General features: G+C 43.7%; 1 protein-coding gene across 1 annotated transcript in view; it reads left to right on the plus strand.

Annotated features, from left to right (window-relative positions):
* The first annotated feature begins 789 nt into the window (after window positions 1-789).
* LOC128689665 (nephrin-like) overlaps window positions 790-24,694 on the plus strand; it is a 553,398-nt gene continuing 529,493 nt past the window's right edge. The window contains exon 1 of the mRNA XM_070099001.1: window positions 790-964. The gene's annotated coding sequence lies outside the window, so the exon portion shown is untranslated. The remainder of the gene's footprint in view (window positions 965-24,694) is intronic.

A 24,694-nucleotide genomic window follows, 5' to 3' on the forward strand; every position in this document is an offset into this window, starting at 1 on the left:
AGCGCTAAACCCACAACGGTCAGGTATAAAACGTAGAAACGATAATAAACTGAGCACGGAAAATACTTTGAACGGTAAATTGTTGGTTTAATGAATGTGAATATGAGATTTTAAATGCTCGTTAACTGAAGAGTGTTGCTAGTCCCTGTAAATTCCTCCCAAGAACGTGACTCACGACAGTCCTGTACAACACAGGTACGTGTATGTCTTAGGTGATAAAAATAGGGAACTCACTAGCCTGTTCCGTGATTTATTTGTATTCGTGTTGTTACGATTTCGTGAGTCTTAGATGAACGTGGTCGGCAGAAGTAAGGAAGAAGACTTCCTCAGTCATCTTGTCCGGTCCGACTATCGAATCTAGGCGCTTCCGGAAGTGAACTAAACTGTCTACTACTGAGCTACGAAAATACAGTAACGTTTCTTACTCATTACACAAATAATCCAAACTTATGAGGCTGAAATCTGTGACGACGTTTAGGTAAAACTTGGGTCAGTAACTAGAGCCACACAAGCGCGAAGGGACAGGAGCTAGAATATATACAAGATGGGGTGGGGGATAGTAGAGGCAGAACTGGACAAGGGGATAATAACAATGGAACAGTAGCAGAAGCGCAATAAGAAATCAGTATGTTACTCACAACGTAATTTAACAGTCTGCGCATTCTTAATAAGAATATTTAAGAAAATCGTAAAAAAGGTAACATATAATCATCAAAGGGCTTGGTAAAGTGTGATATATGGAGACCAGGAAGGTCGAGTTAGGTCGCCACTCCTCAGTGGCGACTCAGACACGGTGTAGTGAGGCAGTGTTGTTCCCGTCGCTCCCTGCACTAGCTGGGCGACTCGTGCTGGAAACACTCGTTCTGCGATTATCCAATACTTGCTAGTGATATATATGCTTTAGTTCGCTTTGCGGGAAGTGGGCGAAATAATGGAAGCTTTTGTTGGCACTAGTCACAGCTGGGTGAGTGTTATTGTTATTTAAACTTAGTGTGATGGCAAGCTTTAACTCTGACCAAATTTCGGGTTTCGCCAAAATCCCGTGAACCTCTTCTTGTCGATTATTGAATTATGCTTTTAATTTAAACTTCTTTAGCGGTCTGCAATTCATATATAACACCAGGAAAAAAAAATCATCTAAACTCGTTTGATATTGTTAAATGATGACCCGACGAGAACTGTCATCCAGATTGTTTATAAAAATACGAAGTGGAACAATTCGTAATGCAAAAGTTGTATATATTTCTAGTGTTAATTTTAGTTTGATAGAAAATAAAAATGCTTAAATTTTGATGTAGTAGAGAATTTTATTTATTTTAATGTATTTTAATTCCTAAGTGCTCCGATAGTTGTTTGGTTATTAATTAATTCCTGCGTTTAAGCAGCATATTACCCTAGTGAGTTTAACGCTTAATTATGATTGTAATAATAATAATACGTATCATATTCTCTTATAAAGAGTTTAAAGAGTAATATTTTAGTTGTGAGACTAAACACAGACCTTCTACACTAATTGGACGAGCAAAGATGTGCTTTGATAGGACGAAGAAAAACGGACCTTCTACGCTGGTTAGACGTTAGAACGTCCTTGCTCATTCAGCGACAGTAAACGCACCTTCAGCGCTGATTAAACGACTGTTGAAGAATCTAGTATGCTGATTGAATCCGTTTTAGAATGTTAAACACAGACCTTCTACACTAATTGGACGAGCAAAGATGTGCTTTGATAGGACGAAGAAAAACGGACCTTCTACGCTGGTTAGACGTTAGAACGTCCTTGCTCATTCAGCGACAGTAAACGCACCTTCAGCGCTGATTAAACGACTGTTGAAGAATCTAGTATGCTGATTGAATCCGTTTTAGAATGTTAAACACAGACCTTCTACACTAATTGGACGAGCAAAGATGTGCTTTGATAGGACGAAGAAAAACGGACCTTCTACGCTGGTTAGACGTTAGAACGTCCTTGCTTGCTCATTCAGCGACTGTAAACGCACCTTCAGCGCTGATTAAACGACTGTTGAAGAATCTAGTATGCTGACTGAATCCGTTTTAGAATGTTTATCCTGCTTAGTTTTGTAACTCGTATTTTATTTCAAGCAGTGAACTTTAACACTGTTTTTGTAATGTTTTAAGCGCAATGAATCGTCGAAATACGAAAGAAAATAACGTGTTAGCACATTTTTCATTATTTTCTTCCCTTTAGTGTATTTCTCAGTGGTTTTCAACACCGACAAGTTGAGTAATTAAGACATATTTGTATGTTTATTCTGAATAAAGATACTCAAGTGTTACTCATGTCTAATTCAGCACAACGTGGAATACAAAATACGTAATACAAACTTAGTTTGTAATGGATGTTCCTGGTTGTATGTTAGGTGTTGATTCATTGGTAATGAGCTCAGATGCCGAGGTGGCTTGTTGTTTCTAGAGGGAGATATGGTGTATGTGATGTGTTTATGGTGAGTTGTGATGCTTGTGATGTTTATGGTGGGTGATGTGGTGTCTGTGTGATGACTGTGATGTGTTTATGGTGAGTTGTGTTGCTTGTGATGTTTATGGTGGGTGATGTGGTGTCTGTGATGACTGCGATGTGTTTATGGTGAGTTGTGTTGCTTGTGTTGTTTATGGTGGGTGATGTGTCTGTGTGATGACTGCGATGTGTTTATGGTGAGTTGTGTTGCTTGTGATGTTTATGGTGGGTGATGTGGTGTCTGTGATGACTGCGATGTGTTTATGGTGAGTTGTGTTGCTTGTGTTGTTTATGGTGGGTGATGTGTCTGTGTGATGACTGCGATGTGTTTATGGTGAGTTGTGTTGCTTGTGATGTTTATGGTGGGTGATGTGGTGTCTGTGATGACTGCGATGTGTTTATGGTGAGTTGTGTTGCTTGTGTTGTTTATGGTGGGTGATGTGTCTGTGTGATGACTGCGATGTGTTTATGGTGAGTTGTGTTGCTTGTGATGTTTATGGTGGGTGATGTGGTGTCTGTGTGATGACTGTGATGTGTTTATGGTGAGTTGTGTTGCTTGTGATGTTTATGGTGGGTGATGTGGTGTCTGTGATGACTGCGATGTGTTTATGGTGAGTTGTGTTGCTTGTGTTGTTTATGGTGGGTGATGTGTCTGTGTGATGACTGCGATGTGTTTATGGTGAGTTGTGTTGCTTGTGATGTTTATGGTGGGTGATGTGGTGTCTGTGTGATGACTGTGATGTGTTTATGGTGAGTTGTGTTGCTTGTGATGTTTATGGTGGGTGATGTGGTGTCTGTGTGATGACTGTGATGTGTTTATGGTGAGTTGTGTTGCTTGTGATGTTTATGGTGGGTGATGCGGTGTCTGTGATGACTGCGATGTGTTTATGGTGAGTTGTGTTGCTTGTGTTGTTTATGGTGGGTGATGTGTCTGTGTGATGACTGCGATGTGTTTATGGTGAGTTGTGTTGCTTGTGATGTTTATGGTGGGTGATGTGGTGTCTGTGTGATGACTGTGGTGTGTTTATGGTGAGTTGTGTTGCTTGTGATGTTTATGGTGGGTGATGTGGTGTCTGTGTGATGACTGCGATGTGTTTATGGTGAGTTGTGTTGCTTGTGATGTTTATGGTGGGTGATGTGGTGTCTGTGTGATTGCAATGTGTTTATGGTGAGTTGTGTTGCTTGTGATGTTTATGGTGGGTGATGTGGTGTCTGTGTGATGACTGTGATGTGTTTATGGTGAGTTGTGTTGCTTGTGATGTTTATGGTGGGTGATGTGGTGTCTGTGTGATGACTGCGATGTGTTCATGGTGAGTTGTGTTGCTTGTGATGTTTATGGTGGGTGATGTGGTGTCTGTGTGATGACTGTGATGTGTTTATGGTGAGTTGTGTTGCTTGTGATGTTTATGGTGGGTGATGTGGTGTCTGTGTGATGACTGCGATGTGTTTATGGTGAGTTGTGTTGCTTGTGATGTTTATGGTGGGTGATGTGGTGTCTGTGTGATGACTGCGATGTGTTTATGGTGAGTTGTGTTGCTTGTGATGTTTATGGTGGGTGATGTGGTGTCTGTGTGATGACTGCGATGTGTTTATGGTGAGTTGTGTTGCTTGTGATGTTTATGGTGGGTGATGTGGTGTCTGTGTGATGACTGTGATGTGTTTATGGTGAGTTGTGTTGCTTGTGATGTTTATGGTGGGTGATGTGGTGTCTGTGTGATGACTGTGATGTGTTTATGGTGAGTTGTGTTGCTTGTGATGTTTATGGTGGGTGATGTGGTGTCTGTGTGATGACTGTGATGTGTTTATGGTGAGTTGTGTTGCTTGTGATGTTTATGGTGGGTGATGTGGTGTCTGTGTGATGACTGTGATGTGTTTATGGTGAGTTGTGTTGCTTGTGATGTTTATGGTGGGTGATGTGGTGCCTGTGTGATGACTGTGATGTGTTTATGGTGAGTTGTGTTGCTTGTGATGTTTATGGTGGGTGATGTGGTGTCTGTGTGATGACTGTGATGTGTTTATGGTGAGTTGTGTTGCTTGTGATGTTTATGGTGGGTGATGTGGTGCCTGTGTGATGACTGTGATGTGTTTATGGTGAGTTGTGTTGCTTGTGATGTTTATGGTGGGTGATGTGTCTGTGTGATGACTGTGATGTGTTTATGGTGAGTTGTGTTGCTTGTGATGTTTATGGTGGGTGATGTGGTGTCTGTGTGATGACTGCGACAGGTCCTGGGAAGTTTGTGCTATTATTTATTGCGGATAATTTTACTGAAAATGATGATGTGGCCTTTGTTGTTTGTCGCTGTTTGTGTTTGTCGCAGGCGATGTGGTATTGTTTGTACCCTGTAATGTGATGACTGTTTCCGTTGACGCTATGGTAGATGTGGTAAAATGATACGCGTATCCAGTTGAGGACATTTATTAAGGGACCCGTTTCCTCACGAGTGACTTCCTGTGTCCTAACTCAGAGACAACTAAACGTACCCAGAAGTTTCGATAAATATTAATCCGAACTTCTGGGCAAGATTAGTCACTCACCTGAGACACTCGAGTGATCTTCTTGAGCGCGTGATGAATACTGACGTGAGTGATAAGCTTGGCAGCTCCTGGGTCACAGCCTTATTGACAAACGTGGTGATTCCTGATTACATAGTTACCTGTACCATGCCATGTGGATCTCAATTAACTATGCATACGTTATAATTGCTTAAGTTTTGTTAGAATTAAACGTAAATAGCAGTCGGGCTAGTCATGGGTTCAAGCCTTATTTATAATTGCTTAAGTTTTGTTAGAAGTAAACGTAAATAGCAGTCGGGCTAGTCGTGGGTTCAAGCTTTATTTATAATTGCTTAAGTTTTGTTAGAAGTAAACGTAAATAGCAGTCGGGCTAGTCGTGGGTTCAAGCCTTATTTATAATTGCTTAAGTTTTGTTAGAAGTAAACGTAAATAGCTGTCGGGCTAGTCGTGGGTTCAAGCCTTATTTATAATTGCTTAAGTTTTGTTAGAAGTAAACGTAAATAGCAGTCGGGCTAGTCTTGGGTTCAAGCCTTATTTATAATTGCTTAAGTTTTGTTAGAAGTAAACGTAAATAGCAGTCGGGCTAGTCGTGGGTTCAAGCCTTATTTATAATTGCTTAAGTTTTGTTAGAAGTAAACGTAAATAGCAGTCGGGCTAGTCGTGGGTTCAAGCCTTATTTATAATTGCTTAAGTTTTGTTAGAAGTAAACGTAAATAGCAGTCGGGCTAGTCGTGGGTTCAAGCCTTATTGCGGTACCAGCCAATTTGTGTGGCGTAGGACCTAGAATTCAGACAACCATCTCCGGATCGATTGTATGAGGGCATTTGGAAGATATTTTAGTCATAAAGTACACTGATGAGGGAATAAATAGCGACATAAGTTTGGCGATGACACTAATACAGAACGAAAAATAAATAGCAGACGCAGTTCTATGCAGAGTGTCGCTGTATAGCCCTTGTGGTTTAGCGATTCTTTTTGATTATAATAATAATATGCAGAGTGTCACTCTAATACTAGAAAAAGAAAATAATTATGGGCTCTGGTGGCCTGGTGGTTAACGCTCTGGCTTCACACGGTGAGGGCCTGGGTTCGATTCCCAGCCAGAGTAGAAACATTGGACGTGTTTCTTTCCACCTGTTGTCTATGTTCCCCATCAGTAAAATGGGTACCTGGGTGTTAGTCGACTGGTGTGGGTCGCATCCTGGGACACTGACCTAAGGAGGCCTGGTCACAGACCGGGCCGCGGGGGCGTTGACCCCCGGAACTCTCTCCAGGTAACTCCAGGTTAGCAGAAATTGAAAGCCAAGACAACAGTGATTAAGAATTTGCAATAGAGCTAATAAAATTCCATGGATGAATAAAAATTCACTCGAAAATATACATAGAAAGATGACTAAATTGATTTCATGTACTAAGAATTTTCCCTACGAAAACTGGCTGAAGGCAGTGAACTTGCACTCTAGAAAAGCTTAGAATTAAGGGAGATATTACTGTCGTGTACAAATGGATAACGAGAATTAAGGGAGATATTAATGTAGTGTACAAATGGATAACGAGAATTAAGGGAGATATTACTGTCGTGTACAAATGGATAACGAGAATTAAGGGAGATATTACTGTAGTGTTCAAATGGATAACGAGAATTAAGGGAGATATTATTGTCGTGTACAAATGGATAACGAGAATTAAGGGAGATATTACTGTAGTGTACAAGTGGATAACGAGAATTAAGGGAGATATTACTGTAGTGTTCAAATGGATAACGAGAATTAAGGGAGATATTATTGTCGTGTACAAATGGATAACGAGAATTAAGGGAGATATTACTGTAGTGTACAAGTGGATAACGAGAATTAAGGGAGATATTACTGTAGTGTACAAGTGGATAACGAGAATTAAGGGAGATATTACTGTAGTGTTCAAATGGATAACGAGAATTAAGGGAGATATTACTGTCGTGTACAAATGGATAACGAGAATTAAGGGAGATATTACTGTAGTGTACAAGTGGATAACGAGAATTAATGGAGATATTACTGTAGTGTACAAATGGATAACGAGAATTAAGGGAGATATTACTGTAGTGTACAAATGGATAACGAGAATTAAGGGAGATATTACTGTAGTGTACAAATGGATAACGAGAATTAAGGGAGATATTACTGTAGTGTACAAATGGATAAAAAAATTAAGGCAATATAAAAGTCTTGAAAATATTTAAGCACGATAGGATTCGCAGCAATGGACACCTCAAGGGAGGTTCCTTGACGCTGGTGAGGGGCTCTTGATCTAGGGAACTGGATCTATGCTCCAGTTCCCTGAATTTAGCCTGAATACCTTCCAATAATCCCCCAGGTGCTGTATAATCCATAATTATAATAATCACATCAATGGATTCAAGCTGGAAAAATTTTGATTTAGAAAGGATATTGGTAACTGCTGGCAACAGCGTCATTTATACAGGAATTTTAGGTAGTTTTAAATATATAATGTTGGTAGAATTACCAACAATGTTTGGTAAAAGGCCACAAGTGCGATAAAATGTCACATTAGTTGTACTTGGCCTTTTACCTAATATAGGATGGACGGGTACATTAATGGGTGTGAGTATGAACTGGACTATGTGTAGCATAGGCCTGTAGGCCTTTTGCAGTATTCCTACGTTTTCATATTCTCAACACAACTCGACTGGCCCAAGTACGGGCCAGTGGTGTCCCTCCATGCTTGTTTTGTGTTCAAAGTCCGTCAGTTTCAGCTTATTAAAGTTCTTGGCCAGCTGAGCATTTCCCACTTCGGAGATCGTTCTCACGTGATAACAATTCGAGAACACAGACTCCAGGCTGAGGGACTGATTACTTCAAACTACTACTCTTCCACCGACCTTCTCTGTGGTTAGGTAAGACACATATGCAACAGTTAGGTATCTTTATTATGAAACGTTTCGCCTAGACAGTAGGCTTCTTCAGTCGAGTACAGAAAAGTTGATAGAAGCAGAAGATACTTGAAGACGATGTAATCAGTCCATCATCCTTAAAGTTTTGAGGTGGTCAGTCCCTCAGTCTGGAGAAGAGCATTGTTCCATAGTATGAAACAATATGGAACAATGCTCTTCTCCAGACTGAGGGACTGACCACCTCAAAACTTTAAGGATGATGGACTGATTACATCGTCTTCAAGTCTCTTCTGCTTCTATCAACTTTTCTGTACTCGACTGAAGAAGCCTACTGTGTAGGCGAAACGTTTCATAATAAAGATACCTAACTGTTGCATATGTGTCTTACCTAACAACCTGTCGGTATTTTATACCATTTTAATGTTCGACCTTCTCTGTATTGAACTGAAGAAGCCACTGGCTGGCGAAACGTTTGCTCATAGATTCCCAAATGTCACACAAGTGTCTCATTTTTCAACTTGCTAGTTTTCTAAATTATTTACATCATAAGAACATAAGGAGGAAGGAGCACTGCTGCAGGCCTGCTGGCCCAAGTCACTTGCCCAAGCCAGTCAGGACCAAGTTTGATCCACTTAAGAAGGAAGGAGCACAGTGTCAGACCTACTGACTCATTCCCACTACCCTGCCATTCCCACTACCCTGCCATTCCCACTACCCTGCCATTCCCACTACCCTGCCATTCCCACTACCCTGCCATTCCCACTACCCTGCCATTCCCACTACCCTGCCATTCCCACTACCCTGCCATTCCCACTACCCTGCCATTCCCACTACCCTGCCATTCTCACTACCCTGCCATTCCCACTACCCTGCCATTCCCACTACCCTGCCATTCCCACTACCCTGCCATTCCCACTACCCTGCCATTCCCACTACCCTGCCATTCCCACTACCCTGCCATTCCCACTACCCTGCCATTCTCACTACCCTGCCATTCCCACTACCCTGCCATTCTCACTACCCTGCCATTCTCACTACCCTGCCATTCCCACTACCCTGCCATTCCCACTACCCTGCCATTCTCACTACCCTGCCATTCCCACTACCCTGCCATTCCCACTACCCTGCCATTCCCACTACCCTGCCATTCCCACTACCCTGCCATTCCCACTACCCTGCCATTCCCACTACCCTGCCATTCCCACTACCAGCTGTTCTACGACTTTTTCTACTACTTTTACTATTACTACTACTATTACTATTACTACTACTATTACTACTATTACTTTTACTACTACTATTACTACTACTATTACTACTATTACTACTACTATTACTATTACTACTATTACTTTTACTACTACTATTACTACTATTACTACTACTACTATTACTACTACTACTATTACTATTACTACTATTACTATTACTATTACTACTACTACTACTATTACTACTACTACTATTACTACTACTACTATTACTACTACTGCTATTACTACTACTACTGCTATTACTACTACTACTGCTATTACTACTACTGCTATTACTACTACTACTGCTATTACTACTACTGCTATTACTACTACTACTATTACTACTACTGCTTTTACTACTACTGTTACTATTACTACTATTCTACTACTATTACTACTACTACTATTACTACTAGTATTCTATTACTACTGTTACTATTACCATTACTACTATTACTACTATTGCTACTATTGTTACTACTACTATTACTATTACTACTACTGTTACTATTACTACTACTATTACTATTACTACTACTATTACTATTACTATTACTACTACTACTACTGTTACTACTATTACTACTGCTATTACTACTACTACTACTCGCTGTATAGCCCTTGTGGCTTAGCGCTTCTTTTTGATTATAATACTATTACTACTACTATTACTACTACTATTACTACTACTACTGTTACTACTACTACTATTACTACTACTACTATTACTACTACTACTGTTACTACTACTACTGTTACTACTACTACTGTTACTACTACTACTGTTACTATTACTACTACTATTACTACTATTACTACCACTATTACTACTACTATTACTACTACTATTACTACCACTATTACTACTACTACTACTACTACTACTACTACCACCACCGTCTTGCTACTTGCCATCTGAGTCCTGGCACTATCTTAAGTTCTTTCTAATATTACTTATTATGTATTACTTATTAGTGATGAAGTCACTCATGGCTAAACTGTAATAAACGTCCTGAAGTGTACACAGGAGAAGTTTTACCGCTTCCAGTAACAATGTTGGTTGTGGCAGTTGTTGTCTTTGTGGCAGTTGTTGTCTTTGTGGCAGTTGTTGTCTTTGTGGCAGTTGTTGTCTTTGTGGCAGTTGTTGTCTTTGTGGCAGTTGTTGTCTTTGTGGCGAGTGATGTCCTCGGTGAAGGTATTGTTTGTACAATTAATGTTTTATGGCAAATGTTGCTTGTGACAGGTGATATTTTTATTCGTATTTTTTTCATTAACACACTGGCCGATTCCCACCAAGGCAGGGTGGCCCGAAAAAGAAAAACTTTCACCATCATTCACTCCATCACTGTCTTGCCAGAAGGGTGATTTACACTACAGTTTTTAAACTGCAACATTAACACCCCTCCTTCAGAGTGCAGACACTGTACTTCCCATCTCCAGGACTCAAGTCCGGCCTGCTGGTTTCCCTGAATCCCTTCATAAATGTTACTTTGCTCACACTCCAACAGCACGTCAAGTATTAAAAACCATTTGTCTCGATTCACTCCTATCAAATACGCTCACGAATGCCTGCTGGAAGTCCAAGCCCCTCGCACACAAAACCTCCTTTACCCCTCCCTCCAACCTTTCCTAGGCCGACCACTACCCCGCCTTACCTCCACTACATATTTATACACTCTCGAAGTCATTCTGTTTTGTTCCAGTCTCTCTACATGTCCGAACCACCTCAACAACCCTTCCTCAGCCCTCTGGACAACAGTTTTGGTAATCCCGCACCTCCTCCTAACTTCCAAACTACGAATTCTCTGCATTATATTCACACCACACATTGCTCTCAGACATGACATCTCCACTGCCTCCAGCCTTCTCCTCGCTGCAACATTCATCACCCATGCTTCACACCCATATAAGAGCGTTGGTAAAACTATACTCTCATACATTCCCCTCTTTGCCTCCAAGGACAAAGTTCTTTGTCTCCACAGACTCCTAAGTGCACCACTCACCCTTTTCCCCTCATCAATTCTATGATTCACCTCATCCTTCATAGACCCATCCGCTGACACGTCCAATCCTAAATATCTGAATACATTCACCTCCTCCATACTCTCTCCCTCCAATCTGATATCCAATCTTTTGTCACCTAATCTTTTCGTTATCCTCATAACCTTACTCTTTCCTATATCGACTTTTAATTTTCTTCTTTTACATGCCCCACCAAATTCATCCACCAACCTCTGCAACTTCTCTTCAGAATCTCCTAAAAGCACAGTGTCATCAGCAAACAGCAACTGTGACAACTCCCACTTCGTGTTAGATTCTTTATCTTTTAACTCCACGCCTCTTGCCAAGACCCTCGCATTCACTTCTCTTACAACCCCATCTATAAATATATTGAAGAACCATGGCGACATCACACATCCTTGTCTAAGGCCTACTTTTACTGAGAAATAATCTCTCTTCTACCTACTCTAACCTGAGCCTCACTATCCTCGTAGAAACTCTTCACTGCTTTAAGTAACCTACCTCCTACACCATACACCTGCAACATCTGTCACATTGCCCCCCTATCCACCCTGTCATATGCCTTTTCCAAATCCATAAATGCCACAAAAACCTCTTTAGCCTTATCTAAATACTGTTCACTTATATGTTTCACTGTAAACACCTGGTCCACATACCCCCTACCTTTCCTAAAGCCTCCTTGTTCATCTGCTATCCTATTCTCCGTCTTACTCTTAATTCTTTCAATAATAACTCTACCATACACTTTACCAGGTATACTCAACAGACTTATCCCCCTATAATTTTTGCACTCTCTTTTATCCCCTTTGCCTTTATACAAAGGAACTATGCATGCTCTCTGCCAATCCCTAGGTACCTTACCCTCTTCCATACATTTATTAAATAATAACACCAGCCACTCCAGAACTGTATCCCCACCTGCTTTTAGCATTTCTATCTTTATCCCATCAATCCCGGCTGCCTTACCCCCTTTCATTTTACCTACTGCCTCACGAACTTCCCCCACACTCACAACTGGCTCTTCCTCACTCCTACAAGATGTTATTCCTCCTTGCCCTATACACGAAATCACAGCTTCCTTATCTTCATCAACATCTAACAATTCCTCAAAATATTCCCTCCTTCCCGATACCTCTAACTCTCCATTTAATAACTCTCCTCTCCTATTTTTAACTGTCAAATCCATTTGTTCCCTAGGCTTTCTCAACTTATTTATCTCCAAAACTTTTTATTATTTTCAACAAAATTTGTTGATAACATGTCACCCACTCTCTCATTTGCTCTCTTTTACATTGCTTCACGACTTTCTTAACCTCTCTTTTTCTCTCCACATACTCTTCCCTCCTTGCATCACTTCTACTTTGTAAAAACCTCTCATATGCTAACTTTTTTCTTCCTTACTACTCTCTTTACATCATCATTCCACCAATCGCTCTTCTTCCCTCCCGCACCCACTTTCCTGTAACCACAAACTTCCGCTGAACATACTAATACTACATTCTTAAACCTACCCCATACATCTTCGACCCCATTGCCTATACTCTCACTAGCCCATCTATCCTCCAATAGTTGTTTGTAGTAGGTAATATTTGTAGCATGTGTTTGTGGCAGGTGGTATTCCTCTTTTACATGTGTTTTTGGCAGGTGGTGTTTGTATCAAACGTTAGAATGGCAAGTATTTTTGTGTTAGGCAGATATCTCTACAGTAATTTACCGAAGAAAATAGTTTAATGCAAACTATTTTGGTTTAACGCTTATCGATTAGGTCATTAATGTTGAATGTAACCGATTCATCCCCATGTGTGGTTTACAAAATTAGCAAACACTAGGACATGTTAGAAAACGTTTCGGTCCTGAGACCTTAGAAGTGATCAATGTCCCAGGACCGAAACGTTTTCTAATATGTCAGAGTTTGCTGACGTCTCTCTTAAACCAATTTGTCGGTATCTCTTATCAAGGTGATATACATAGTGGTATACATAGTGGCATACATAGAGGTATACATACAGTGGTATGCATAGTGGTATACGTACAGGGGTATACGTACAGGGGTATACATAGTGGTATAAATAGTGGTATACGTACAGGGGTATACATACAGGGGTATACGTACTGGGGTATACATACAGGGGTATACATACAGGGGTATACATACAGTTATACAATCACCTCGAGGTGAAAATACAGTGTTGGTCTCGCCAACATTTACGCTTCGAACAAACACACAAGAGTGTTCTTGTAATTGTTTTGTTTGCTACTTGTTAATTCAGTTATGACTGACAGGAATACAATGCATGTGTACGATCAGTTAACTTGATTTCTCCTCTGATGGAACATTTTTCGGTTCTCCCTCGCAGCGCTTGAGATCTTTTCACTGGCGATTCTGATCTCTGTAATATCCTCCTGTGATAGCAGGAGGATAGCCTGGTGGCTAAAGCTATCGCTTCACACGACGAGTGTCCAGGTTCGATTCCCGGCGAGGGTAGAAACATTGGGCGTGTTTCTTTACACCGGTTGTCTGTTCACCCATTAGTACAATGGGTACCTGGGTGTTAGTCGACTGGTGTGGGTCACATCCTGGGACAAAACTGACCTAATTTGCCCGAAATGCTCAGCATAACAAGCGGCTTTCAATATAGTAGTATGTCATTGATGTCAGCTAGACCTGTATACCTTGTACATGTACTTGTAGTAAATATAACTGTTATTATTATAATAATAATAATATTAGGGAAGGTGGGCAGGTACAGTGTTCTCTCCACCCAGTGACTGACTGGTTGACCCGGTGGAAGACTAAAAGAATTGAATGAAATGGGTGGAGGTAGAGATGTAATGACTGGTTGAAAATAGGGAGGTATTAAATAGATGGGTAATTGGACAGAAGAAATATATAATTAAAAGTAGGATATTGATCAGGTGGAGAGAGTGAGTTTAGTAACTGTGTAGGTAGGGGGAGGTAGGGAGGTATTAACTGACTGAGTGGAGGGAGGGAGGGTATTGAACGACTGGGTGGGTGGAGGTAGGGTGGTATTAACTGACTGGGTGGAGGTAGGGAGGGTATTGAACGGCTGGGTGGGTGGAGGTAGGGAGGTATTAACTGACTGGGTGGAGGTAGGGAGGATATTGAACGACTGGGTGGGTGGAGGTAGGGAGGTACTAACTGACTGGGTGGAGATAGGGTGTTAAATGACTGGGTGGGTGGAGGTAGGGAGGTACTGACTGGGTGGAGGTAGGGAGGTACTAACTGACTGGGTGGAGATAGGGAGGGTATTAAACGACTGGGTGGGTGGAGGTAGGGAGATATTTACTGACTGGGTGGAGGTAGGGAGGGTATTGAACGACTGGGTGGGTAGAGGTAGGGAGGTATTAACTGGGTGGGTGGAGGTAGGGAGGTATTAACTGGGTGGGTGGAGGTAGGGAGGCATTAACTGGCTGGGTGGAGGTAGGGAGGGTATTAAACGACTGTGTGGGTGGAGGTAGGGAGGTATTAACTGACTGGGTGGAGGTAGGGAGGTATTAACTGACTGGGTGGAGGTAGGGAGGGTATTAAACGACTGGGTGGGTGGAGGTAGGGAGGTATTAACTGACTGGGTGGAGGTAGGGAGGGTATTAAACGACTGGGTGGGTGGAGGTAGGGAGGTATTAACTGGCTGGGTGGAGGTAGGGAGGGTATTAAACGACTGGGTGGGTGGAGGTAGGGATATATTTACTGACTTGGTGGAGGGAGGGAGGTATTGATTGATTTGTAGTGAGGGTGGTATTGACTAACTGGGTGAGTGGAGTGAAGGTTGAAGAGCTGGATGCGTACGCTGACAGGTGTTGGTAGTTACAGATTCTCCTGGAACTAACTTTTTATCAAGCTGGAGCTTTGTCTTGAATTGCTGGCAAAGCTTAGGCCCACATCAAATTATCTTCTTAAGAATAAGACGGAATTACGACCGTATAAATATTCAGTATGTCCTGGAGTTTACCTGGAGAGAGTTCCGGGGGTCAACGCCCCCGCGGCCCGGTCTGTGACCAGGCCTCCTGGTGGATCAGAGCCTGACAGCTTCGTCAGTGGATTCATTACAGAAGCTTCCCATCATCTTCCTGTTTTGTAGACTGACTTTATTTACGCCAGTTTTGATTTGGTTAAATTAAAATGTCTATAAACTGAAATTAACCAATTAACTTGTGAAACGTTTCACTAACTAGTGGGCTTCATCGGTCCAAAACAGACGAAAATGGGATATGTGAAGACGGAACTTGAGGTAATCACTCCCTCAGTTAGAGATACTTTCTACATCTTTGTCTGAATTAATAAAAGTCACTAATTGGCGATAAGTTTAATAAAAATTGTCATAAAACGGGACTTAATGACCTCTGACCGAGACCTTCACCTGGCTTGCTGGTCCACTCCTTAAAAAATTATGGTTACAACCACAATAAAGATAACCAAGTGGCTGGACAACCCTCGTTTATTTTCCTGTCGGTTTACTAAACCGTTTATATATTAAAGCAACCAATTAAAACGTAGAATATAGCTAATAAACGATATTTGAAGGTGATTAGTTCGGACGAGCGAACAGAAAACGGGACTCGCCGCTGGCACTGGAAAAACAGTCAGGTAATCACTGTTTAAGGGTCGCCCGTCCACGTAAAATTTTTCTTCATTCTCTTTTTATATGTCAGGAAAAGGAGGTATTGATTAGCTGACTATGTGGAGGGAGGCACCTACTGGCTGTGTGGAGGGAGGTACCTACTGGCTGTGTGGAGGGAGGCACCTACTGGCTGTGTGGAGGGAGGCACCTGTTGGCTGTGTGGAGGGAGACACCTACTGGCTGTGTGGAGGGAGGTACCTACTGGCTGTGTGGAGGGAGGCACCTACTGGCTGTGTGGAGGGAGGCACCTACTGGCTGTGTGGAGGGAGGCACCTACTGGCTGTGTGGAGGGAGGCACCTACTGGCTGTGTGGAGGGAGGCACCTACTGGCTGTGTGGAGGGAGGCACCTACTGGCTGTGTGGAGGGAGGCACCTACTGGCTGTGTGGAGGGAGGCACCTACTGGCTGTGTGGAGGGAGGCACCTACTGCCTGTGTGGAGGGAGGCACCTACTGGCTGTGTGGAGGGAGGCACCTACTGGCTGTGTGGAGGGAGGCACCTACTGGCTGTGTGGAGGGAGGCACCTACTGGCTGTGTGGAGGGAGGCACCTACTGGCTGTGTGGAGGGAGGCACCTACTGGCTGTGTGGAGGGAGGCACCTACTGGCTGTGTGGAGGGAGGCACCTACTGGCTGTGTGGAGGGAGGCACCTACTGGCTGTGTGGAGGGAGGCACCTACTGGCTGTGTGGAGGGAGGCACCTACTGGCTGTGTGGAGGGAGGCACCTACTGGCTGTGTGGAGGGAGGCACCTACTGGCTGTGTGGAGGGAGGCACCTGCTGGCTGGCTGTGTGTGGAGGGAGGCACCTACTGGCTGACTGTGTGTGTGGAGGGAGGCACCTACTGGCTGACTGTGTGTGTGTGGAGGGAGGCACCTACTGGCTGACTGTGTGTGTGGAGGGAGGCACCTACTGGCTGACTGTGTGTGTGGAGGGAGGCACCTACTGGCTGACTGTGTGTGGGGAGGGAGGCACCCACTGGCTGACTGTGTGTGGAGGGAGGCACCTACTGGCTGACTGTGTGTGGAGGGAGGCACCTACTGGCTGACTGTGTGTGGAGGGAGGCACCTACTGGCTGACTGTGTGTGGAGGGAGGCACCTACTGGCTGACTGTGTGTGGAGGGAGGCACCTACTGGCTGACTGTGTGTGGAGGGAGGCACCTACTGGCTGACTGTGTGAGGAGGGAGGCACCTACTGGCTGACTGTGTGTGGAGGGAGGCACCTACTGGCTGACTGTGTGTGGAGGGAGGCACCTACTGGCTGACTGTGTGTGGAGGGAGGCACCTACTGGCTGACTGACTGGGTGGAGGGAGGCACCCACTGACTGGGTGCAGGGAAGCGCCCACTGACTGGGTGCAGGGAAGCACCCACTGACTGGGTGCAGGGAAGCACCCACTGACCGGGTGCAGGGAAGCACCCACTGACCGGGTGCAGGGAAGCACCCACTGACTGGGTGCAGGGAAGCACCCACTGACTGGGTGCAGTGAAGCACCCACTGACTGGGTGCAGGGAAGCACCCACTGACTGGGTGCAGGGAAGCACCCACTGACTGGGTGCAGGGAAGCACCCACTGACTGGGTGCAGGGAAGCACCCACTGACTGGGTGCAGGGAAGCACCCACTGACTGGGTGCAGGGGAGCACCCACTGGCTGACAAGGTGGAGGGAAGCACATGTTGTTAAGGTATCAGACTTGGCTCCACTTTGGGGACAGCGAGATGACAGCTGCTATACAGCAAGACGGGCAGCTAACTACTCTGGCTGTACATTTCTGAAGAATATCACTTGATCTGAGGTCATTCCTAGAATGAGTCGATTCCCGAGGTCACTCGTACGACGTAATGACATCGATGATTCCGTCAACTGACCAAATGAAATCCCTGGTCCACAGATGGCTCCAACTTCATCCTATGCTTTAATTTTACGTCACATAATTAAAAAAAAGGCTGGCAAATGAGCTGAGATAGGTGACACATCCTAGCTAGTAAATAAACTTAGGAACTCTCAAACCTAACCTTGTGTTTGTTTGTGTTTGTGTGGGTGTGTTTGTGTGTTTGTGTGTGTTTGTGTGTGTTTGTGTGTGTTTGTGTGTGTGTGTGTTCGCCTAGTTGTACTCACCTAGTTGTGGTTGCCGGGGTCGATTCACAGCTCCTGGCCCCGCCTCTTCACCTGGCCGCTACCCTGTCACTCTTCCCGCTCCGTGAGCTTTATCATACCTCTTCTTAAAGATATGTATGGATCCTGCCTCCACTACATCGCTACCCAGGCTATTCCACTTCCTGGCAACTCTGTGACTGAAGAAATACTTCCTAGTATCCTTGTGGTTCATTTGAGTCTTCAGCTTCCAACTGTGACCCCTTGTTGCTGTGTCCCATCTCTGGAACATCCTGTCTCTGTCCACCTTGTCTGTACCTCTCAGTATTTTATATGTCGTTATCATATCCCCCTAACTCTCCTGTCTTCCAGTGTCGTCAGGTCGATTTCCCTTAACCTCTCCTCGTAGGACATGCCCCTTAGCTCCGGGACTAGTCTTGTTGCAAACCTTTACACTTTCTTTAATTTCCTTACGTGCTTGGCTAGGTGAGGGTTCCAAACTGGCGCTGCATATTGCAATATGGGCCTAACGTGCACAGTGCACAGGGTCCTGAATGACTCCTTATTTAGATGTTAAAATGCTGTTCTTAGGTTTGCCAGGCGCCCGTATGCTGCAGCAGTTAATTGGTTGATGTGCGCCTCAGGAGATGTTCCCGGTGATATACTCACACCAAGATCCTTTTACTTGAGTGAGGTTTGTAGGCTCTGGGCCCCCTAGACTGTACTCCGTCTGTGGTCTTCTTTGCCCTTCCCCAATCTTCATGACTTTATACTTGGTGGGATTGAACTCCAGGAGCCAATTGCTGGACCAGGTCTGCAGTCTGTCCAGATCCCTCTGTAGTTCTGCCTGATCTTCGTCCGATTGAACTCTTCTCATCAACTTCACGTCATCTGCAAACAGGGACACTTCGGAGTCTATTCCTTCTGTTATGTCGTTCACAAATACCAGAAACAGCACCGGTCCTAGGACTGATCCCTGTGGGACCCCGCTCGTTACCAGCGCCCACTCTGACACCTCGCCACGTACCATGACTCGCTGCTGTCTTCCTGACAGGTATTCCCTGATCCATTGTAGTGCCTTCTTTGTTATCCCTGCTTGGTCCTCCAGCTTCCGCACTAATCTCTTGTGTGGAACTGTGTCAAACACCTTCTTACAGTCCAAGAAAATGTGTGTTTGTGTGTGTTTGTGTGTGTTTGTGTGTGTTTGTGTGTTTATGTGTATGTGTGTGTTTGTGTGTGTATGTGTGTATGTGTGTGTGCACGTGTGTGTGTGTGTGTGTGCACGTGTGTGTGTGTGTGTGTGTGTGTGTGTGTGTGTGTGCGCGCACGTGTGTGTGTGTGTGTGTGTGTGTGTGTGCGCACGTGTGTGTGTGTGCGCACGTGTGTGTGTGCGCGCACGTGTGTGTGCGCGCACGTGTGTGTGTGCGCGCACGTGTGTGTGTGCGCACGTGTGTGTGTGCGCACGTGTGTGTGTGCGCACGTGTGTGTGTGTGTGCACGTTGTGTGTGTGTGTGTGTGTGTGTGTGTGTGTGTGTGTGCGCACGTGTGTGTGCACGCACGTGTGTGTGTGTGTGCACGTTGTGTGTGTGTGCGCACGTGTGTGTGTGTGTGTGTGTGTGTGTGTGTGTGTGGGTGTGCGCGCACATGTGTGCACGAGAGTGAGACCAGTGTCCACATTCCCTCATAAAAAGTACAATAATAGCAATCAATCAAAATTTACTTTTTTTTTAATTAAAATCAAGAGTCTTCTTTTATTTCCCACATATTAAAAATATCTCAGCCCCCCCTCAAAAAAAAAAAAAAAGTGAAGTCTTTCCTTTCAGTGTTGATAGGAAAATTTATCATTCTAAATCTACAGTTCAGTCGTTATTTTGTGAGCGTAATTACTGCCAGGTTCAGTATTACGTCTGAATGTGTTAATTCCGCATTCTTAATATGTTAGTAACGCATGTGTGAACGCGTTAGTAACGCATGTGTGAACGCGTTAGTAACGCATGTGTGAACGCGTTAGTAACGCATGTGTGAACGCGTTAGTAACGCATGTGTGAACGCGTTAGTAACGCATGTGTGAACGCGTTAGTAACGCATGTGTGAACGCGTTAGTAACGCATGTGTGAACGCGTTAGTAACGCATGTGAACGCGTTAGTAACGCATGTGTGAACGCGTTAGTAACGCATGTGTGAACGCGTTAGTAACGCATGTGTGAACGCGTTAGTAACGCATGTGTGAACGCGTTAGTAACGCATGTGTGAACGCGTTATTAACGCATGTGTGAACGCGTTAGTAACGCATGTGTGAACGCGTTAGTAACGCATGTGTGAACGCGTTAGTAACGCATGTGTGAACGCGTTAGTAACGCATGTGTGAACGCGTTAGTAACGCATGTGTGAACACGTTAGTAACGCATGTGTGAACGCGTTATTAACGCATGTGTGAACGCGTTATTAACGCATGTGTGAACGCGTTATTAACGCATGTGTGAACGCGTTATTAACGCATGTGTGAACGCGTTATTAACGCATGTGTGAACACGTTAGTAACGCATGTGTGAACACGTTAGTAACGCATGTGTGAACACGTTAGTAACGCATGTGTGAACGCGTTAGTAACGCGCGTCAAATATTATGTCTGAACATCGTAACACATCGATTATTGTCTGAACATATGACTCATGTCGGTCATGTCTTGTGTTTTTAACGCATATCCACAAGTTTGATTCTATAAACAGTACACAAATTCCAGTTTTTCAACTTTGGTAACATGGTAAACAATGGGGGTGATTTGCAGTGACCATTGTCCATCCTTCAGTTCGTCCCCTTGAAGTTATCTTTTCTTCAGCACTCCGTTTTTGTATTTCTCTCATTTCGCGACTACAAACAGGGATTCATTCGATTTGTAACATTTTTCTTGTTCTGATCTTTCTCTATTTCTCTCTCTTTCTAAATCTCTCTCAACCCAGCACAGAATACATGTCAACAATAATCTGTGTTATCTTCCTCACTTTACTGTAATGCTTTGTAATTGGCTCGTAATGAACTGTTCTGTTGTCTCTAGAGGTGACTTTTCATTTAAACAAAAACCAGAGCTTAAATAAGCCAGTATCACTTACCATTAAAATCTTTGTTAGACTAGGTGAAGGGACAGGGTGAATGCTTTAATCCAAAAATACATATCAGATAAATATCGGTCGATGCGAGATTGGAAGTATTACAGTATTGCAAAACCCCAGCCCCTCGTGCCTCAATGCACGTGATAGCATTACTGCACAATGCTGAACGAGTTTCTAATGGTTAAATATTAGCAGTGAAGAGGCATTCACATATAGAAAGTAGTATTGCAATTTCTTCAATAAATTTGGTGAATCAGGACATGTACAGTTTAAAACTAATTTAAGCCTTCCACTAAGAAACACTGGCTTTGAAGGGGAGCTGTAGAGGCATACTGTTGTTTCACATAAACCACACTTAGAAGTGGGAAAGTGTGACGTTTGAGTTCGACTTGGATCATTGACAAATCACACTGAAGCGAGAAACGAAGACAGCCAGAATATGTACTAGATGGGGATGGGTAAAGAAGGCAGATTCAATAATAGTGGAAGTAGAAGTAGAGGTAGTGATGGTTGTAGTATTGAAAGTAGTAGTAGTAGTAGTAGAAGTAGTAGTTGCCTTAGCCCAACAGTGGTAGAATTAGAAATGAAAAGACAGAAGCAATATAAATGGAAAAATAAGGATAATTGACAGTAATGGAGGCGGTAGTAGTGCACAAGAAGAGGAGAACGGAGGAGCACTGCAGGAGAACTACTGGCCCATGGGCATAGAGTAAAAACCCTGTAAGAAAAAACTCCCTTAGAACAGAACCCACCAAAGTAGAAGACACAAGAAACGTGAAGCGGCAAAGATAGGATGCAAAGGTCAAGTCAAGTCACATCACGAGTGTTCTGTATTGAGAAAGGAAGATATCTACATAAGCAAAGCCAGAACAAAGGTTCATGGTAGGAATGGTGAGTATCAGGGAAGCTTCGAGATGGCATCTATGTTTTGGTAGAAGACCAGTTAATAGGAAGAATGTAATCTCTAACATGGCAGAGAAGAACACTAATGGTATGAGCAAGGTGAACACTTTCGTGTTCTCTTAAATCTGTTACAAAGAGAGCGACCAGTTAAACCAAGACATTGGAGAGGACAAAAGGAAGAGGAAATAAACCCCGGGAACGTCAGTGGCAGGAAAAGTTACTAAATGGCTACTAAGGGTCTTAGTTTGGGGAGCTGGTGAGCCGTTGGGGTTTCATGGAACGCATAAAAGAAATCTTGATTTTGACATACAAAGGAAGAAGGGAGGTTCCTCGACTCTGGTGAGGGGCTCTTGATCTAGGGAATTGGATCTGTGCTCCGGTTCCCTGAATTGAGTCTGAATACCTTCCATTCCCCCCCAACATGCGCTGTATGATCATACGGGCTTAGCGCTTCCCCATGATTATAATTAATTAAAAGACAGAGAAGTTGAAAAAGGCAAAGAAAATTTTCAGTCTATTGATTCCTGCCTTTCTCATTACGTTGTCAAATTCTCTAAACTTCAGAATCCCCTGACTTTGCCTTCTCTACTCCTGACCTCTTCTCTTTTCCTGTATTTTCCTTGCCTTTCCTGTCTACCTTGGTGGCTTTTTCTCTGGCATAGTTTTTGTCCGATACCCGAAGGCCAGTAGCTCTCCTGCAGTGCTCCTCAGTTCTCTTGTTCTAATGCACTGCCACCACCGCCACTTCTGCTACGATTTCGTGAGTCATGTTGACGGCTTTGAGGGGACTTGAGCTAGAGTTTGTCACGGCCACGCTAGCTGGAGATTCGTCTGTAAAAACTTGCATTTGTGGTCACAGTGGTGCCTGTGCTAACCTTCCTATGGTGTAGAAATATACCTAGTTGGACGAATCTTGTTGTGGCTAGCTGGTCCAGTGGCTAACGCAACGGTCTGGAGCTTTGAGACACACTGACCGCGGGTTCTATCCCCGCCCGTTGTATGGTTTGTTTGCAATCGTGTCATTACGATTTCGTGAGTCATATCTACCATAATTTTGACCTAGTTTTCCTACCTTTATTTCATCTACCACATTTTTTTTTAACTCCCATGACTGCGTTACTGCTATTTCCATTACTACCACTTGTTCCACTACGACTACCATATTCCCACTTCTGTCATTAATACCACCAGTACTACTACCACTACTACCACTTTTGCGACTGCTAGTAAGAAAAAACACAATACCGGGACTGGAACACACAACTCGCACCTAGGAGACGAACTTCTGACGACGTTTCGGTCCAATTAGAACCATTAGCCTTCTAGAGTTCCTGGAGTTTACCTGGAGAGGGTTTCGGGTGGGGTCAACTCCCCCGCGGCCCGGTCCGAGGCCAGGCCTCATGGTGGATTAGGGTCTGATCAACCAGGCTGCTACTGCTAGCCGCACGCAAGCTGGCGTACGAACCACAGCCCGGTTAATCAGGTACTGACTTTAGGTGCCTGTCCAGTGCCTTCTTGAAGACAGCCAGGGGGCCATTGGTAATCCCCCTTATGTATGCTGGGAGGCAATTGAACAGTCTTGGGTCCCGGACACTTACTGTGTTCTCTCAGTGTACTCGTGGCGCCCCTGTTTTTCATCGGGGGAATGTAGCATTTCCTTTTTCCAATAACTACTTTAGTTGTAGAAGGTCACAATAGTCTTGTGGATCACTGCCTGCTACTTGCTACATTAAGTTTTCTGCACCCTGAAGTTCTGAGCGAAATAAAAACGGATAGTTTGAGGGAAGAAAAAAAGGAAGAAAAAAATACAGGCAATGGCTTAAACGTTCCTCTTCGGTAATACCTAATTACTAGCTGAAAGCTCCATGTGAAATTAAATACTACCGAGGGTTTTAATTTAATTTGCTCGGTAAGCTCTTCAGTAATTATGGTTATTAGGAATCACCAGTACGGGACCTTCAATAGGTCGCCTAATTTTTTTATCTATTTCTCTAAGGGGCCATCGAGTGCGAATTTTTTATTTTAACCCATTGTACGATTTCGTTCACTTTTTTATTAAACGCTGTGGGCAAATAAATACTTCTGAGAAAAAAGTTACATCAAGATCATTCAAGAAATACAGGAATAAAAACTGAAAGTTCAAAATTTAGTTTTGGTCTTGACTGGAGTAGCTTCATTTAAGAGATTTCCAGGTTTTAGCAAAGGTGTATTGTAACTGAGAAGTGGTTGGCATGTGCCGTTGATGTCTGACCTAAGTTGTTGAACTCCGTACTAGCACTCAGAAGCGGTTGGCATGTGCCGTTGATCTCTGACCTAAGTTGTTGAACTCCGTACTAGCACTCAGAAGCGGTTGGCATGTACCGTTGATCTCTGACCTAAGTTGTTGAACTCCGTACTAGCACTCAGAAGCGGTTGGCATGTACCGTTGATCTCTGACCTAAGTTGTTGAACTCCGTACTAGCACTCAGAAGCGGTTGGCATGTACCGTTGATCTCTGACCTAAGTTGTTGAACTCCGTACTAGCACTCAGAAGCGGTTGGCATGTACCGTTGATGTCTGACCTAAGTTGTTGAACTCCGTACTAGCACTCAGAAGCGGTTGATATCTACCGTTGATCTCTGACCTAAGTGGTTGAACCCCGTACTAGCACTGAGAAGCGGTTGATATCTACCGTTGATCTCTGACCTAAGTGGTTGAACTCCGTACTAGCACTCAGAAGCGGTTGGCATGTGCCGTTGATCTCTGACCTAAGTGGTTGAACCCCGTACTAGCACTGAGAAGCGGTTGATATCTA

Source organism: Cherax quadricarinatus, chromosome 66, assembly GCF_038502225.1.
Source record: "Cherax quadricarinatus isolate ZL_2023a chromosome 66, ASM3850222v1, whole genome shotgun sequence".
In the NCBI taxonomy this organism is placed as follows: Eukaryota; Metazoa; Arthropoda; class Malacostraca; order Decapoda; family Parastacidae; genus Cherax; species Cherax quadricarinatus.